Source organism: Fringilla coelebs (assembly GCF_963513975.1).
Source record: "Fringilla coelebs genome assembly, chromosome: 9".
Lineage (NCBI taxonomy): Eukaryota > Metazoa > Chordata > Aves > Passeriformes > Fringillidae > Fringilla > Fringilla coelebs.
In genome coordinates this window covers 26,066,377-26,080,059 of record NC_140067.1, presented here as the reverse complement: position 1 = coordinate 26,080,059, position 13,683 = coordinate 26,066,377, and positions in this window count along the sequence as shown.

Sequence of the window (13,683 nt, the reverse complement as noted above, 5' to 3'; positions counted from 1 at the left end):
GGTAAAATACAAATTATATAACGTCTGGAATTAGCATTTGGCAATTAATACCTTGAGAGGGTCAATAATTTTTTAAATTACTTTCTGTCCTCAGAATAATTCTGGTTTGAACAAAATGGATCTCTTTTTTTTTTGCGTGATGTCTGAATAAAAATCTATCAGATATTCTTCCATGATGGAGAGGAGGGATTTTTACTCCTTTGAAGTTAAGATTCTTCTGGAAAAATTTCCTATTGGTCCTTCTTTTAAAGGAACTGTTTTTCCATCATGTGAAATGATGCACGAGACAGCAGGCATGACATTCCCTCTGTTTGATTCATTTTCCAATTTCATTATGTTTGAAGACTAAAACAGTTCCATGTAATAAATAGTTCAGATCTCAATTATTATTATTTTCATGGGATCACAGAATATCCTGAATTGAAAAGGACACACAAAGTCCAACTTTTGGCCCTGCACAGAACCCTACCAATCCCACCCTCTACCATTTTAATCTATAGATTGGAAATAAAATAAATTCCTTTGTGAGTGTTAATCTGAAATTAATACATGTTTGTAGCAAAACATTAGAAAGAGCTAAGCTGGATGTCCACAAGGGAAAAAGTTCTTTGGCTTAAAATGTTTAATGAATTATTATTGTTGCTCTTTCTAACAAGATACATAGAAGGGAAAAGGTATTTTAAAATGCATGATTTATAGAAAACATTTCTTTTGTTCACTTCTTCTCACTACTGCTTAGAGATATTTATCGTATTTGGAGCAGTAAATTTGTCAAGCATGTAGGTACAAACTGTGACAAATTTCACAAGTTTTACATCCAGATCTTGCACCTAGTGAACAAGCCTTAGGACCTTCTTGTTAAAGAAAGTACATAATGAAAAATCACTTTTTTCTAGATTTCTGGTGGTGTTTGTCAAAGTGATAAGAATTTACAACATGGCAGGTGTAGTCTTAACATTTCCTGAATTAACACAAAGTTTTCCAGTAGCTTGGTAATAGGGAATACAGAAGAGGAATTTATGCTGCAAAAATCTACTAAAAAATTAATAAAAATTCTATCCTGGAATATATTCAGTTGCATAAATCAATTTATTGCCTTTTCTTATTTTGGACAATAATGTCACTTCAGAGCCTGAGATTGTCTATTAACAAATCCTGTAAAACCTCAATTAAACCCAAAAATTTTAAATACAAATTTAGAAATCCAAGAAAAAAAAATCAAAACAAAAAAAAGCACCAGGTGAGAACTAACGATGCAAAAAGAACCCGCTTGTAGTATGTTAAGGAGGGCCAGGAGTTGGACTTTGATGATACTTGTGAGTGTCTTCCAAGTCAGAATATTCTGTAATTCTATGATTCTGTGTAGGAATAATCTCTATGCACTAGAACATGAAACAGATACTGAAACATCTCTTTAGGCACATATCCATTATACCCATTCAGGATAATTTTCCACCACTTTTCCTAAAGCCCAGCTTTCTAAGGCCTAAGAGCATCAAGTTGTGAAACCAAAGGATGGTGACTAACAAGTTACCCTTCTTCTTCCCTATTTAAACCTGGTCCCTTCCCTTTGTGGGTCTGGAGCAAGTTAGTGGGGATGAAGTACCTTGTGACATCTGAGGCTTTGTCCTTCATTCATTACCTCTATTCTTGGGACCTTTTTATGTATTTCTTTCAGCTCATTTATACCTGGTTCTCTTCCTCCTAAAAATCTGAACCTACCCCTTCCCTGGAGGTGTTTATCCAGCCCTAAGGACAGTGCCTGACTCTGCAGGGAGCTGAGCATATCTGGGGCTTACATGGGATCTCAGAAGAGCTCATTGCAAATGTACAAACTATTATTGCACACTACTGTGCAAATATTAATAACAGGAGCTTTGTGACATTCAAATGTCGCACAGACAGTTGGTGGTAAAGGAATGTTCAAGCAAATGAGTAATCTGAGATTGTGATCCTTCATAGTTCTAATTATAAAACAGCCTTATTATTTTCTGTAACATTTTATGATATAATAGTATTTGAAAAGTGACTGTATTAAGAGCATGACATTTACTGAAGTGAATAAGCTTTTCACATGTGAAGTAATTCCACTGCCACTTATTGTGCAAAACAGAAACTTCAGAAGTAGAGACCAGTTAATTCTTTGATGCAATGCCAATTTAGAGTTATTTCCTTAATTTATGGTCTTTTCACAGGATTCCCCTGTCTTGGGACAAGGATTAAACATTGGACATTGCTTCTTTCAGCAGTTAATACTTGGAGCAGTCAGGCAAATTGATTTTAGTGTTTTTAACAAAAATGTATATTTAAGTCTTTCTTTAGTGATTACAAAAGCTCCCCTCTGCAGAAACTCCCTTTTTCTAATTCTAGATATTACTCTCAACACAACTGTTTTTCTTCCATTGGCTTGGTCCTTTCTCTGCCATGTTTTAATCTGGGCTCCAACTGCTGGCCATTGGTAAATCTCTTATCCATCTTATCCATGGCTGCTTTGTGCCTCAGAATTACCCTTCCCACACTCTTCTGCTTTGAAAAACAAAATAAAACCCAAACTATTTAACAAAGCACACACACAAGCCTGACTGAAAATTAAAATTCTAACAAAATGCTCTTAAGTGGAATGAGGTTGCTCCTAGTCCATTAATTAAATCATAACAGAGGGTTGATAACACTGCCTTGTTTGCTCCAGAAATATCCACAGCAGGAGATGCAGGAAGGGAAAAATAGGCAAAGGAATTGTGCAACTGTAAGCCAGATAAAATTCCATGGTAGTCCTGGTTTGTTCTTACAGAGTGATTCCATCAAAACTTGGCTCACATCAAACAGATCCAATTAATGAAATTTTACCAGTAATAAATCTGAGAGAATTATACAACATGTTTCATTTGAATCAGTTGATCAGGAAATAACAAATTATCATAACTGGAATATTTGTGCTTTCCAATGACATCAAATCAATAATTCCTCAGATAATTCTAGAGATTTTGCAAAGCATAGATACACTTTAGAGGAGAAATAGCCTTCTTGTTCTGTGGGTTAAAACAGTTGTAACAGGAACTGATTCCTGAGTGTTCTCATGGATGAAAAATATATTTTTTTCTTATTTTAATTTTTTCTCCCCAGGTGCCAGGTCTGTTCTGAATCCTTATACATATTTCCTTGGACTTTGTGGACTTTGAAATTATATTCACTAAAAATGCACTGTATTTACTAGTTTTATGTTAAAATTTTATTTAACTTCTATGGAGCTCTTAAGAAACCAGTTTTCAGATGAACTGTTTAGTCATGGTGCTTAGATTGATTTTAGCTGGATTTAGAAGGAAAATGTCACGGAGTCATGCAGTAAACTACCCAGCTAATTGATCACTGAATTCCTTAAAAAAATTAATCTTTTTTTCACATGAAATCCTATAGAAAAATGCATTGAGCTTTGTTCATTGAAGACTTAATTGGCTTTTTCATACACTGCAAACAGAGCAAAGTTCTTACCTCTAGAGAATAGTTGCAAACTGCATCATAGTTGGAACAGGATACATTGAAATATTTCTAATGGAGTAAAACAAGGAGAACATGGTTCAGATGGTAGACTGGGCAGTATTAGGTTAGCAGCTGGACTCATGGATTTTGAAAGTCTTTTCCAACATAAATGATTCTATAATACTTTGATATGATACTTTCAAAAAGTCTCAAATATTTAATATTTAAGAAGTTGTAGAAAATATTGCAGAAAATTACACATGATATGTGGCAATAGCTGGAGTGAGAACATGCTGGAATAATAAAAGGGAGCAGTCAATTTTCCTGTCAAAGAATGATTAACCAATTTACCGGAATCATTAAAATTGATCCAAGATTTATGATTGCAGAAAGGTGAGTTTGGATGTAAGCTAAAAATCAGCACTAGTTCCACGTCTTGAAAAATAGCCCAGGTGGTCCTCACTGTCACTGTAATAGTTCCATAGGAGACCTTATCCAGCCAAAACTGGCAATCAAGGGCTGTTTGTCCAAAAATACCCAACAAACCAAAAAAACCCCAAAACCACAAACTAAAACCAAACCAAACCAAACATACAAAAAAACCCTGATACTTCCCCCCCCCAAAAAAAATCCCAAAATCAGCATCTATTGTTGCTCTTTTCCTTGAGACAGTGTCTCCAGATCTGAAGCCTGTGTTTACTTCTCAACTTTAACAAACACTGTGAGGCATGGAAACCTGCCTGAGGTGGGAGAAGAGTCGTACCTGAAAGGCTCCAAGAGAGCTAGAAAGGGATTTTGGAAATAGGAATTGATGGAATGGGATGACAGGACAAGGGGGAATGGCCTTGAGCTGAAGGAGGTCTAGGGATAAATGAGATTTTGGGAAGGAATGGTTCCCTGTGAGGGTGGGCAGGCACAGGGTGCCCAGAGAAGCTGTGGCTGCCCCTGGATCCCTGGCAGTGTCCAAGGCCAGGCTGGATGGGGCTTGGAGGAGGCTGGGCTAGTGGAAGGTGTCCATGCCAAGCAGTGGGGATGGGCTTTAAGGTCCCTTCCAACCCAAACCAACGTGGCACTCTGTGACAATCACATGAGCATTTCTAACGCTAGCCCAAATATTCAAATATCAGAGCAGATTTCCCGTACTATCACACAGGAATGTGTTGTAGGGCTGAAAATGAACAGCATCAAAAGACTCCTTTTCACAACAATGCCGTCTGTTTTGATGGCACTTTATAACAAAGCCACTACCCAGTTTTCTCAGGATCAGCTGAAGTTTCCTCCCACAAGATCACTCCCAGCAGGGACCCCTTGTTAACCTGTATGTAGCTGTGAGTGGCTAAGGCAGAATTGGGAGAAATAAGAACTGAATACAAAGTAATTTTGCCATGCCCTGCTGGGTAACATGGTCATCCAAAGGCATAGCACCTTTTATGTTGTGCCTATTTCTTCTGTGAAACACAAAATGCGAGAGGCAAAGAGTCACACACGGCAGTGCCGAATGTACAGGCACTGCTGCTGATCTTTGAGGTTCCTTCCAACCTTGATAATTCCATGACTCTGTGATTTCCCAGCAGCACAACTCAGAGTGAAGGAGCTCAGCTGAGCACAAAGATGAGTCAGAGGTGCCTTGAGTGAGCAAGAAGAGGCTGCACTCGCGGCGAACTTGGGTCAAACACAAAGCAGAGCAGCCCAAACATCTGCCTCTTGCCCTCAGCTGATGAGACATGATCAGATCCGTGCTCCTGGTGAGGAGACGGAGTGGGAACAGCTACACAGGGGTTTGGTGCTGCACTGCCAGCCTGGAGCTCCTGCTGTCGACCCTCAGTGTTAGCGCTCAGAGCAACATCTCAGTTTTGACAGCACTTCTCCTGACAGCAACTGCAGCACAAGTGACCTTTCCACTCTGCCTCTGCAATGAGCTTCTGCTCTGTCCTGCTGGGAAAACAGAAACAAGGAAAGAACCATTTGTTTTCCACGTCCATTAGATCTGTCAGGCGTTGGCCAAGTAGCCACCACTTGTGGCAACAGCTCTGGAAAATTGAAGCCATCCTTCAGACACTGCACTGCCAATATCTTTCCCTGACCTTCATTCTGTCATGGATGGAAACTCATTTGAAGCAGCAAAGTGTGTGTAGCTCCAAAAAAGTGAAGTCCTTGGGTTTCTGCAGAAAATTACCACTGATGACAGTGGCATTAATGAATATAAAGCAGGAAATCTTTCCACTCAGAGCTCCCTCCTGTGTTACACACAAGATAAATGGAACAGAAAATAAGTGTGAAGCAGAAAGACTAACTACAGGAATTGTTTTTTGTCTCCTACTGAAATTTAGTAGAGATATTGGGAATAAAATGTAAAATAAAATTTAAAAAATGCTAAGGAATGGACGGATTAAGGATCAGGACCGACTGCCAGTAAAACGTTTCCAACTTGTACCTCTAGGAAAAAAATGTATAAATTTTAGAGCAGCAAACAAATAATGCAAGGCAGGAAAAAGAGTAGATGCTCCAATACTGGCTGCAAGCAAAACAGATTTGGAATAACTTGTGCAAAGGAGGAATAAGTAAGAAAAACACAGTAGTGGTGTTATTACAGATGATTGCTGCCTCCTTATCTTCCTCCCAAGTAATCCTTCTGTGCATTAAAAGTTATAAACCTTTAACAAAGACACATTTCCCTGTCACATTCCAACAAGAGCTATAGGAATTTTCCTTCAAAGACATTTATGAATTTCATCTGAAATAGAAATAGAATTTAAAATGTTTTTTTGGTAATCTGGGTTAGCCTCTGGCAATGAATAATGGTGCAACTTCTGGTGGATAATCTGTGTTGGAGGTGAAAAAATTGGTCATCCAGAGCCAGTTATGAATTTGGCAGGCCAGAACCAACCCCCAAATTTTAATTTAATAATTTAATTTCATTTTATTTTATTTATTTTAAAATTTTATTTATGATTGTTTAGGTAATAGAAATTATTTATTTATTACTGTAAAGGAAAGTTAAACATTTGTTTACTTCATCTTAGAAGAAGCAAGTTAAGTGTTTATGAGTTATGTCAGTTAGGGATATTATGATAAATTCACCCAAAATCCAAATGGTGTGTGGGCAAAATAATGACATTTCTTCCCTGCTACACAATGTATCAGGAAGATGTTTTCAGAAATTAAGTCTTATGTCAGCTCTGAGGTAGAAGATGTTATTATTGAAACTCTTCTTGCACATAGAAATTGTGTCTGTGTGTGGATGTAGAGGTGTAAGTAAATAAAAATATGCACAAAAATGCTACAAAAGCCCATAGAATATATCATTTTTGTTTATTTTTTTCCATTCTGTTTTTTCCTTATTTCTGCTTCAGCTGCTTCAAACTGGTAAGGGCAAGGAATGTGGGCCAGTGCTTTTATGGAGCTGGTAATTGCAAGCAGCAGCTTTTCACTTGGCACCTTCTCTGTAGCTGTGTTGCCTTAATGACTTTTCTTCTACAACAATGGCAACATAAAATATATTTCTGCAGTCATAAATAGCTTCATGAGAGCAAAAATATTGTATTTTTTTGTGTTGGACACGCTGTTATCCTCTTGAGGTCATTAAAGGCAGTTGCTGATGATTCCCCTTCCAGCCTCTTCCTCAATATAATATTTTCCTTTTCCAAAATATTAAAATATTTTTTCTGTGTTATATCCAGAAAAAGTCAAATTGCACAGACATTTCTCAATGCCTCAAATAGGCATTTCTATGTGTTCCATACTTCTATTTCTTTTATACTCATATAATTTATAATTAGTAGTTTTATGTATTAATGTTATTGTTAGCATTAGTGTTAGCATTATGCTGAAGCAGATTATCAAGCACTGTTCTGATGGAGTATGTCCCAATATGACAATTTTTCACCCAAACCCTAAAGGGATCCCTATTTTTTCTGGGGTTAGATTATAATTTGGCACATGGTGACCTTTTCTCCTACCAAATATTCCATCCATTTTTTCAGCAAGGTACTTCTGGAGTGCAGGTGGACTACAGAAATTCCATTTATTCAGATAGATTTTGTTCCTTTGACAGTACCTAACGTGATCATGGTTGTATTGAATTTTATTGTCTGTATAACACTTGCACAAGACTCCAGATAAAATGCTGAAAATATAATAATCTTGCCTCAGTCTTCCAACTTGTTCAATGTTCACTGTTTTAAACTTTGTTAGAAATAGGGGAAAAGAAAATAACAAAATCTGTATGGTCGGCACAGCTGACAGTTCCTTTTAAACACATTAAACTCTTTGAATAAAGACTGATGAAGGTAACAGGCTTCTAAATGAACAAATATCTTTTATATATATTATTATCTAGAGTTGCAAGGAATCCAGGGAGCCTAATGAGATCGTGAGAAAGCTGAGATGAACTGGTGCTGATGGTTGTAAATAATCAGCTATAATTGTGCTCTCCATTTAATGAGCACTTTAAAAGGATAAAGAAAACCTGTCCATCTAAGTGCTGGACTTATAAAGAGAAGCTAACAGGAAATAGCACATTTTAAAGCAAGTTTTTGCAGGTTATCCTTCTACAACCTGTTTGCAGGAGGGTTTTGGGGTGTATAGAGGGGCATAGCTAAGAGATAAAGCGTCAAAATAACAAAATTCATTGCTTTAAAGAGGCAGAGCCCGTGTGTTCATGTTGTAACAATCAATAAAGAAACTGAACTTGTGATCTGTTTGGTTGATCTCAGAAATCTCAAAGGCAGAAAGCTCCCCACTCCTCATATATGATGCATTCAAGAGATCTCACCCTTTCAGACACCAAAATCACTAAAGATGGAGAAAAGAGCTTAATGAATGCAAGACCAATTGTTTCCTTGCAGTTTTATGACACCCTAAAAATTAATCCTAGGGTGACAGGACCCACAGTTTGGGCTCCCTGTTTGAGAAGAGATATTTCTATTCCTGGTGGCTATAGGGATATAAATGATTTTAACATTATAAAACTAGGAAAAAAAACCCCAGTCCAATATTTCCAATAACAAATACATTCTGCCTCATAACAAAGGAATCATCCTAAATGTTCTGCATTACTTGTTTCAGAGGGTGACATTTCAAAAGGTTGGCAGGGCAGGTGTGCTCAGGAAGGTAGAGAAGATAATTGCAAGTGTGATCACACCTTTTAGCAGAGACATTTAAATGTAAAATGCACAGTGCAAATACTGTACAGTGCAGACATTTCACAGAACACCCTGACAAGTGCAAAATCTTCCCAATCAGGTAAAAAGTCTCTTGTGGCTTCAGCCAGCTGCTTACTTATGGAGGCCCAGGAAGGAGAGGGGAATTCAGGCTGCATGGAAAGCAATGCTTTTGTTACTAATATGACACTCACACCTACACTTTCAATTCAAAAAGAAAGCACATTTGAACGTGGTATATTATTTATTCAGGAGACATTCATCTAGAAGAAGAGCAGCTTAATTAGACATTACCTGCTGGGAAATTTTAATAGTCTAAAGTTCTTTGGAATGTGGAGAAATCTATTCATAGGAACTCTATATGGGAAGTTTAGTCTGAAACCTGCAAATTGGTGTAAGCTTAAATCCTACTTAAATCTTATGGTATAGATCATGGGTATGTGCATTCACTTCCATCTGGAATGGAAAAAATCTCTGTTTAGGTGTTAAGGAGAGAGCTTATGCCATTAAATAATCAATATACTTAGTATTTGCTGAGCCAAATTGCATAACTGAACAAAAAATATTAAACCTTCACGTCCTTCACATACCCACTTTGGGTTTCAGAAACCAAGGGTTTAAAAGGAAGCAACATTTACTGTTTTCAAATGATATATCAAAGAAAACTTCACTCACAGGAATCTCATATCTTCTCACTTAACCAATTTACATTTTGCTCCGCCACCCATCAAATTAGTTCAGCATTGGTCAGATGTGTTTGTTGTAGTTTTGACTGAGTAATTGGAATTTGCTGTAAAAAAAGGGTGGCTACATGAAATAATTACATTAATTTGTCTGAGCAGACATCACTTGTAAAAATATGAATTATGATGCCCCATGAAGAAAAATTCATGAGCAGAAGACCCAAGCAGCCTAGTTAATATATGTGACTTAGGCTTTCATGGAGAGCATTCCTTAAACATTTTTGTAGGCAAAGATTTGAATTTTGAATGATTGGAGCAGCTAATGATTAAGGAGACTACAAATAACCATTCACCTCATATTTTAATTTTTTTTTCTTCCAGTTTTCTGCCACCTTTCCTGTTAATGAGGATTTTGAAAAGAAGGTGTAATTTGGAGAAGTGGATGACTGCATTGTTTACACCTTCATCCATCCCAAATTCAGTCTGTCCATCCCTACTCATCATTAGTTGCTGCTGTATCACTCTGTGCCCTACAGCTTTTCCATCCTGAGCTGTTAGTCCAGCAGAAGCTGCTTTGAAAATACATTTGGGAACAGTTGGAAGATTATCATATGCCACGACCACTTCAGTGTTTCATCCCAATTTCTCCTGCCAAAAAAGTGTTCTGGTACTTAGACAGGAAACACATTGAAAGCTCTTGGCAAAGCAAAATGTGTTATGAAGCTGAAGATGAGATGTCGTGTCCTATGAACTCCTAGTAAATAACAGATTTGAGGGAATTCTTGTTTTATAGACATATATATATATATATATGTATATATGTAGCTATATAAATGTATATATGTACACACACATATATGCATATATATATATATACACACCTACATGGGAATATACAATTTAAAAACCCATACAAAATAAAGCCCATAAGAAGTTTTCAATTATTCTCTCCATACTTTCAGAAAAGTGAGATGCAAATGGTCATGAACCAGAGTATCAGTGAATGCCAAGTGTAGCCAACCATGTACATTTACGTTTCAGTCAAACTAATGGTCTGATAAAAGAGCAAACATGAACTTTGCTCATAAATTAATCTTCTGTTTATATCCTTATATTTTCCTCAATATATTAATTCAGCTCTAATAGTTAAAAAAGAAATATCAAGACTGCAAAGCAAAGAGTTTTGGTGCTTTATGTGTTAGAGACTGAATAGCTGAATAATTTTGCCTCCCTCTTCATGCCATTCATTATATCTTTAATCTGACCACTGGGTTTAACAGATGAAGAGAAGTAAACTTTCATATTATTTTAAGCTTTATTTACTCAACTAGAAGTTCCATCAAACCTGGAAATAAGCTGATCCATTTTTTGTGATCAAATGGATAAAGATGGGCAATAGGTTCAATATAGATCACCAAGGAATAGCAATCTGGGAACCAAATAAACTATTCTAATTACATGGAGAGATAAATCCTCCACCTCTCTTTCAAATATATTAAAAAAAAAAAAAGAACATCATTCTCAATGGTAAAGGATCATTAATTAAGGAAACTCACTGCTTAGTTGCACACTTTTGCAGAGTGCAAATCATGTCTGCTCTATATGGGTGTATGAACAGCTGATCAATACTTACTATAATGAAGGTTTATAGGTGACTTCAAAGGCAGGTATATTAAACCTTGAGAGCACATGAGCATATCTGTGTTCAGTCATCAACAAAAACCCATGAAAATTTCGACATTTTAGATATTCCTCAGGAACTGCTTAGGGGTGAAGAGATAAAGAACAAACTAACATTGATGTCACAGTTGTGATTTCTTTGTCACACAGTTCTTAATTTGTGTTGCCACCATGTTAAATATTGAATTGATCGTTCCTGTCCAGGTGACAATCCTCAGAGCTTCCACACAGAAGTCCAGACAATTGGCAGGCAGAGCTTTGGGTCACAGGGCACAGCAGTCTCAGGTTGAAAGGTGAAGCTGAGTGTGTGTTTAATTCCCATCTGTCAGAGCTGGGGCAGTTATCCTCTGTTCATGGGGCAGTTTTCTTTATCTCTCCCACAGCCAATCCTCCCTCCAGGAGATCTCTGCTGTCCATGGGCCATTAATTGTTAATTATCTTCTGTCCATGGCCAGTGAGTGTCCCTGCAGGGCTGATCAAATTCCATCATCCCATGGGGAGATGCTGTGCCCAGGGCAGGAGCCAAGCATTCCTACCTGGATCCAATCTGCCCTGGAACAGCACAGCAGCCTCTGCCCCCTGCATTCCCAGAGGAGCAGCTTTCTCCTGCCCTGCATTCCCAGAGGGAGAGCAGGCCCAGCTCCAGCAGCCCTGGAGCTGCAGAGGAAAACTCCCCCCTTGTGCAGGATCCTGCTGCAGCAGAGCCACAGCTGGCACTGCAGGAGGGCTGAGCCCCATGGGATGGGACTGTGCCACCCCTGGGATGGGACTGTGCCACCACCATGGGATGGGACTGTGCCACCACCCTGGGATGGGGCTGTGCCACCACCGTGGGATGGGACTGTGCCACCACCATGGGATGGGACTGTGCCACCCCTGGGATGGGACTGTGCCACCACCATGGGATGGGGCTGTGCCACCACCCTGGGATGGGGCTGTGCCACCACCGTGGGATGGGACTGTGCCACCACCATGGGATGGGACTGTGCCACCCCTGGGATGGGACTGTGCCACCCCTGGGACTGTGCCACCCCTGGGACTGTGCCACCCCTGGGATGGGACTGTGCCACCACCGTGGGATGGGACTGTGCCACCCCTGGGATGGGACTGTGCCACCACCCTGGGATGGGACTGTGCCACCCTGGGATGGGACTGTGCCACCCCTGGGATGGGACTGTGCCACCCCTGGGACTGTGCCACCCATGGGATGGGACTGTGCCACCCCTGGGATGGGACTGTGCCACCCCCTGGGACTGTGCCACCCCTGGGATGGGACTGTGCCACCACCATGGGATGCGGCTGTGCCACCACCATGGGATGGGACTGTGCCACCACCCTGACACACAGGGGACAGGATCTGTTCTGACTCTGGCAGTGTTGCTTTGTATTAGTGCATTTTTAATTTAATTTTAATTTTCTTTGCTAATACAGAGCTGTTATTCCTATTCCCATCTTTTTGCCTGAGAGCCCCTTAATTTCAAAATTATGATTCAGCGGGAGGGGGTTTACATTTGCCATTTCAGGAAAATGTAAGCCTGCCTTCCTTAGCACACACCTGTCTTTTCAAACAAATGATCCTAGAAATTGTCCTTTCTAGTCAGGAAGAAGAAATAGGCAGGCAGAACCCATCAGTTACTTGTAAGCAATATGGAAAGAGATCAGAGAAGCCAGACCTTTGTCTTCTCTCTCTCATTCAGTCAGGGACTCTGAGCATTTTTAATTCTCAGACTCACTTCTCCAGAGCCAAACCTAATGTTCTTTCTTCTGTGCAAAAGGAACTGAGGAGCTCTGAATGACCTCAACCAGCAAGACCTGCTGCCTCTCATCTCCCTTGCCAGGCTCAGCCCATGAAAGTTAAAAATTAAACAACTCACACACCTTCACTTGAAAAACTGGGCACCCTTTTGTGGTTTGTTTTATGGATTTCTTACCCTCCTCTGTATAAATGCTATGGCATCACATCAAATAGGAGACTTTATCTTTTGGGCTGTGAGGAAATTTATTTCTTAGTATAAGTCTATTTTCTGGGAGTCAATAAAATATATTAGCAAACTCGGAATGAGATTTGCAGTTATTTGGTACATTTTTGCAGTTCAAGTCACAGGGCAATATCAGTTTATGTTCCCTGTGAATATCACACTATGTGAAATTCTGAAACTGTATTAAAAAACTAGCAGCCAAAAAGACAATACAACAAAGAATTGGGAAATGAGGAAAGCCTTTGGTTTATTATTGTGGAAGTTTAAGAAAGATGTGCATATTGAACTCAGCAACATTACTCTCAGAGAGGGAATGACTATACTAACTCAGAATGTTTTCTTTTCCTGTGAAATTCAATAATGCAGAGACTAATATGCTTTATAAATCAAAAAATCTGTGAATCCAAAGTCAGTTTACTCTCTATGTAATATAATTTCTAAATATGAAATTCTCATTCTCTTTTTCCTACCCCATAAAAACTGCAGATGAAGGTTTTGCCTCAATTAGAGAAAGATTTAGAAGTCTGGATTGGCAGAGGGATAAAATAGACAACTGCCCCTGGAAGGATATGAATTTCAATTTTATTAATTTTGCCCCAAAGGCTCAAATTTAATTTGTCCCCATGTTCTCCATCACTTCATACTGAAGCTACAATGAGGGGTCAGGATTTAATTTAATCAAATTAAGATTAGAATAGTTAT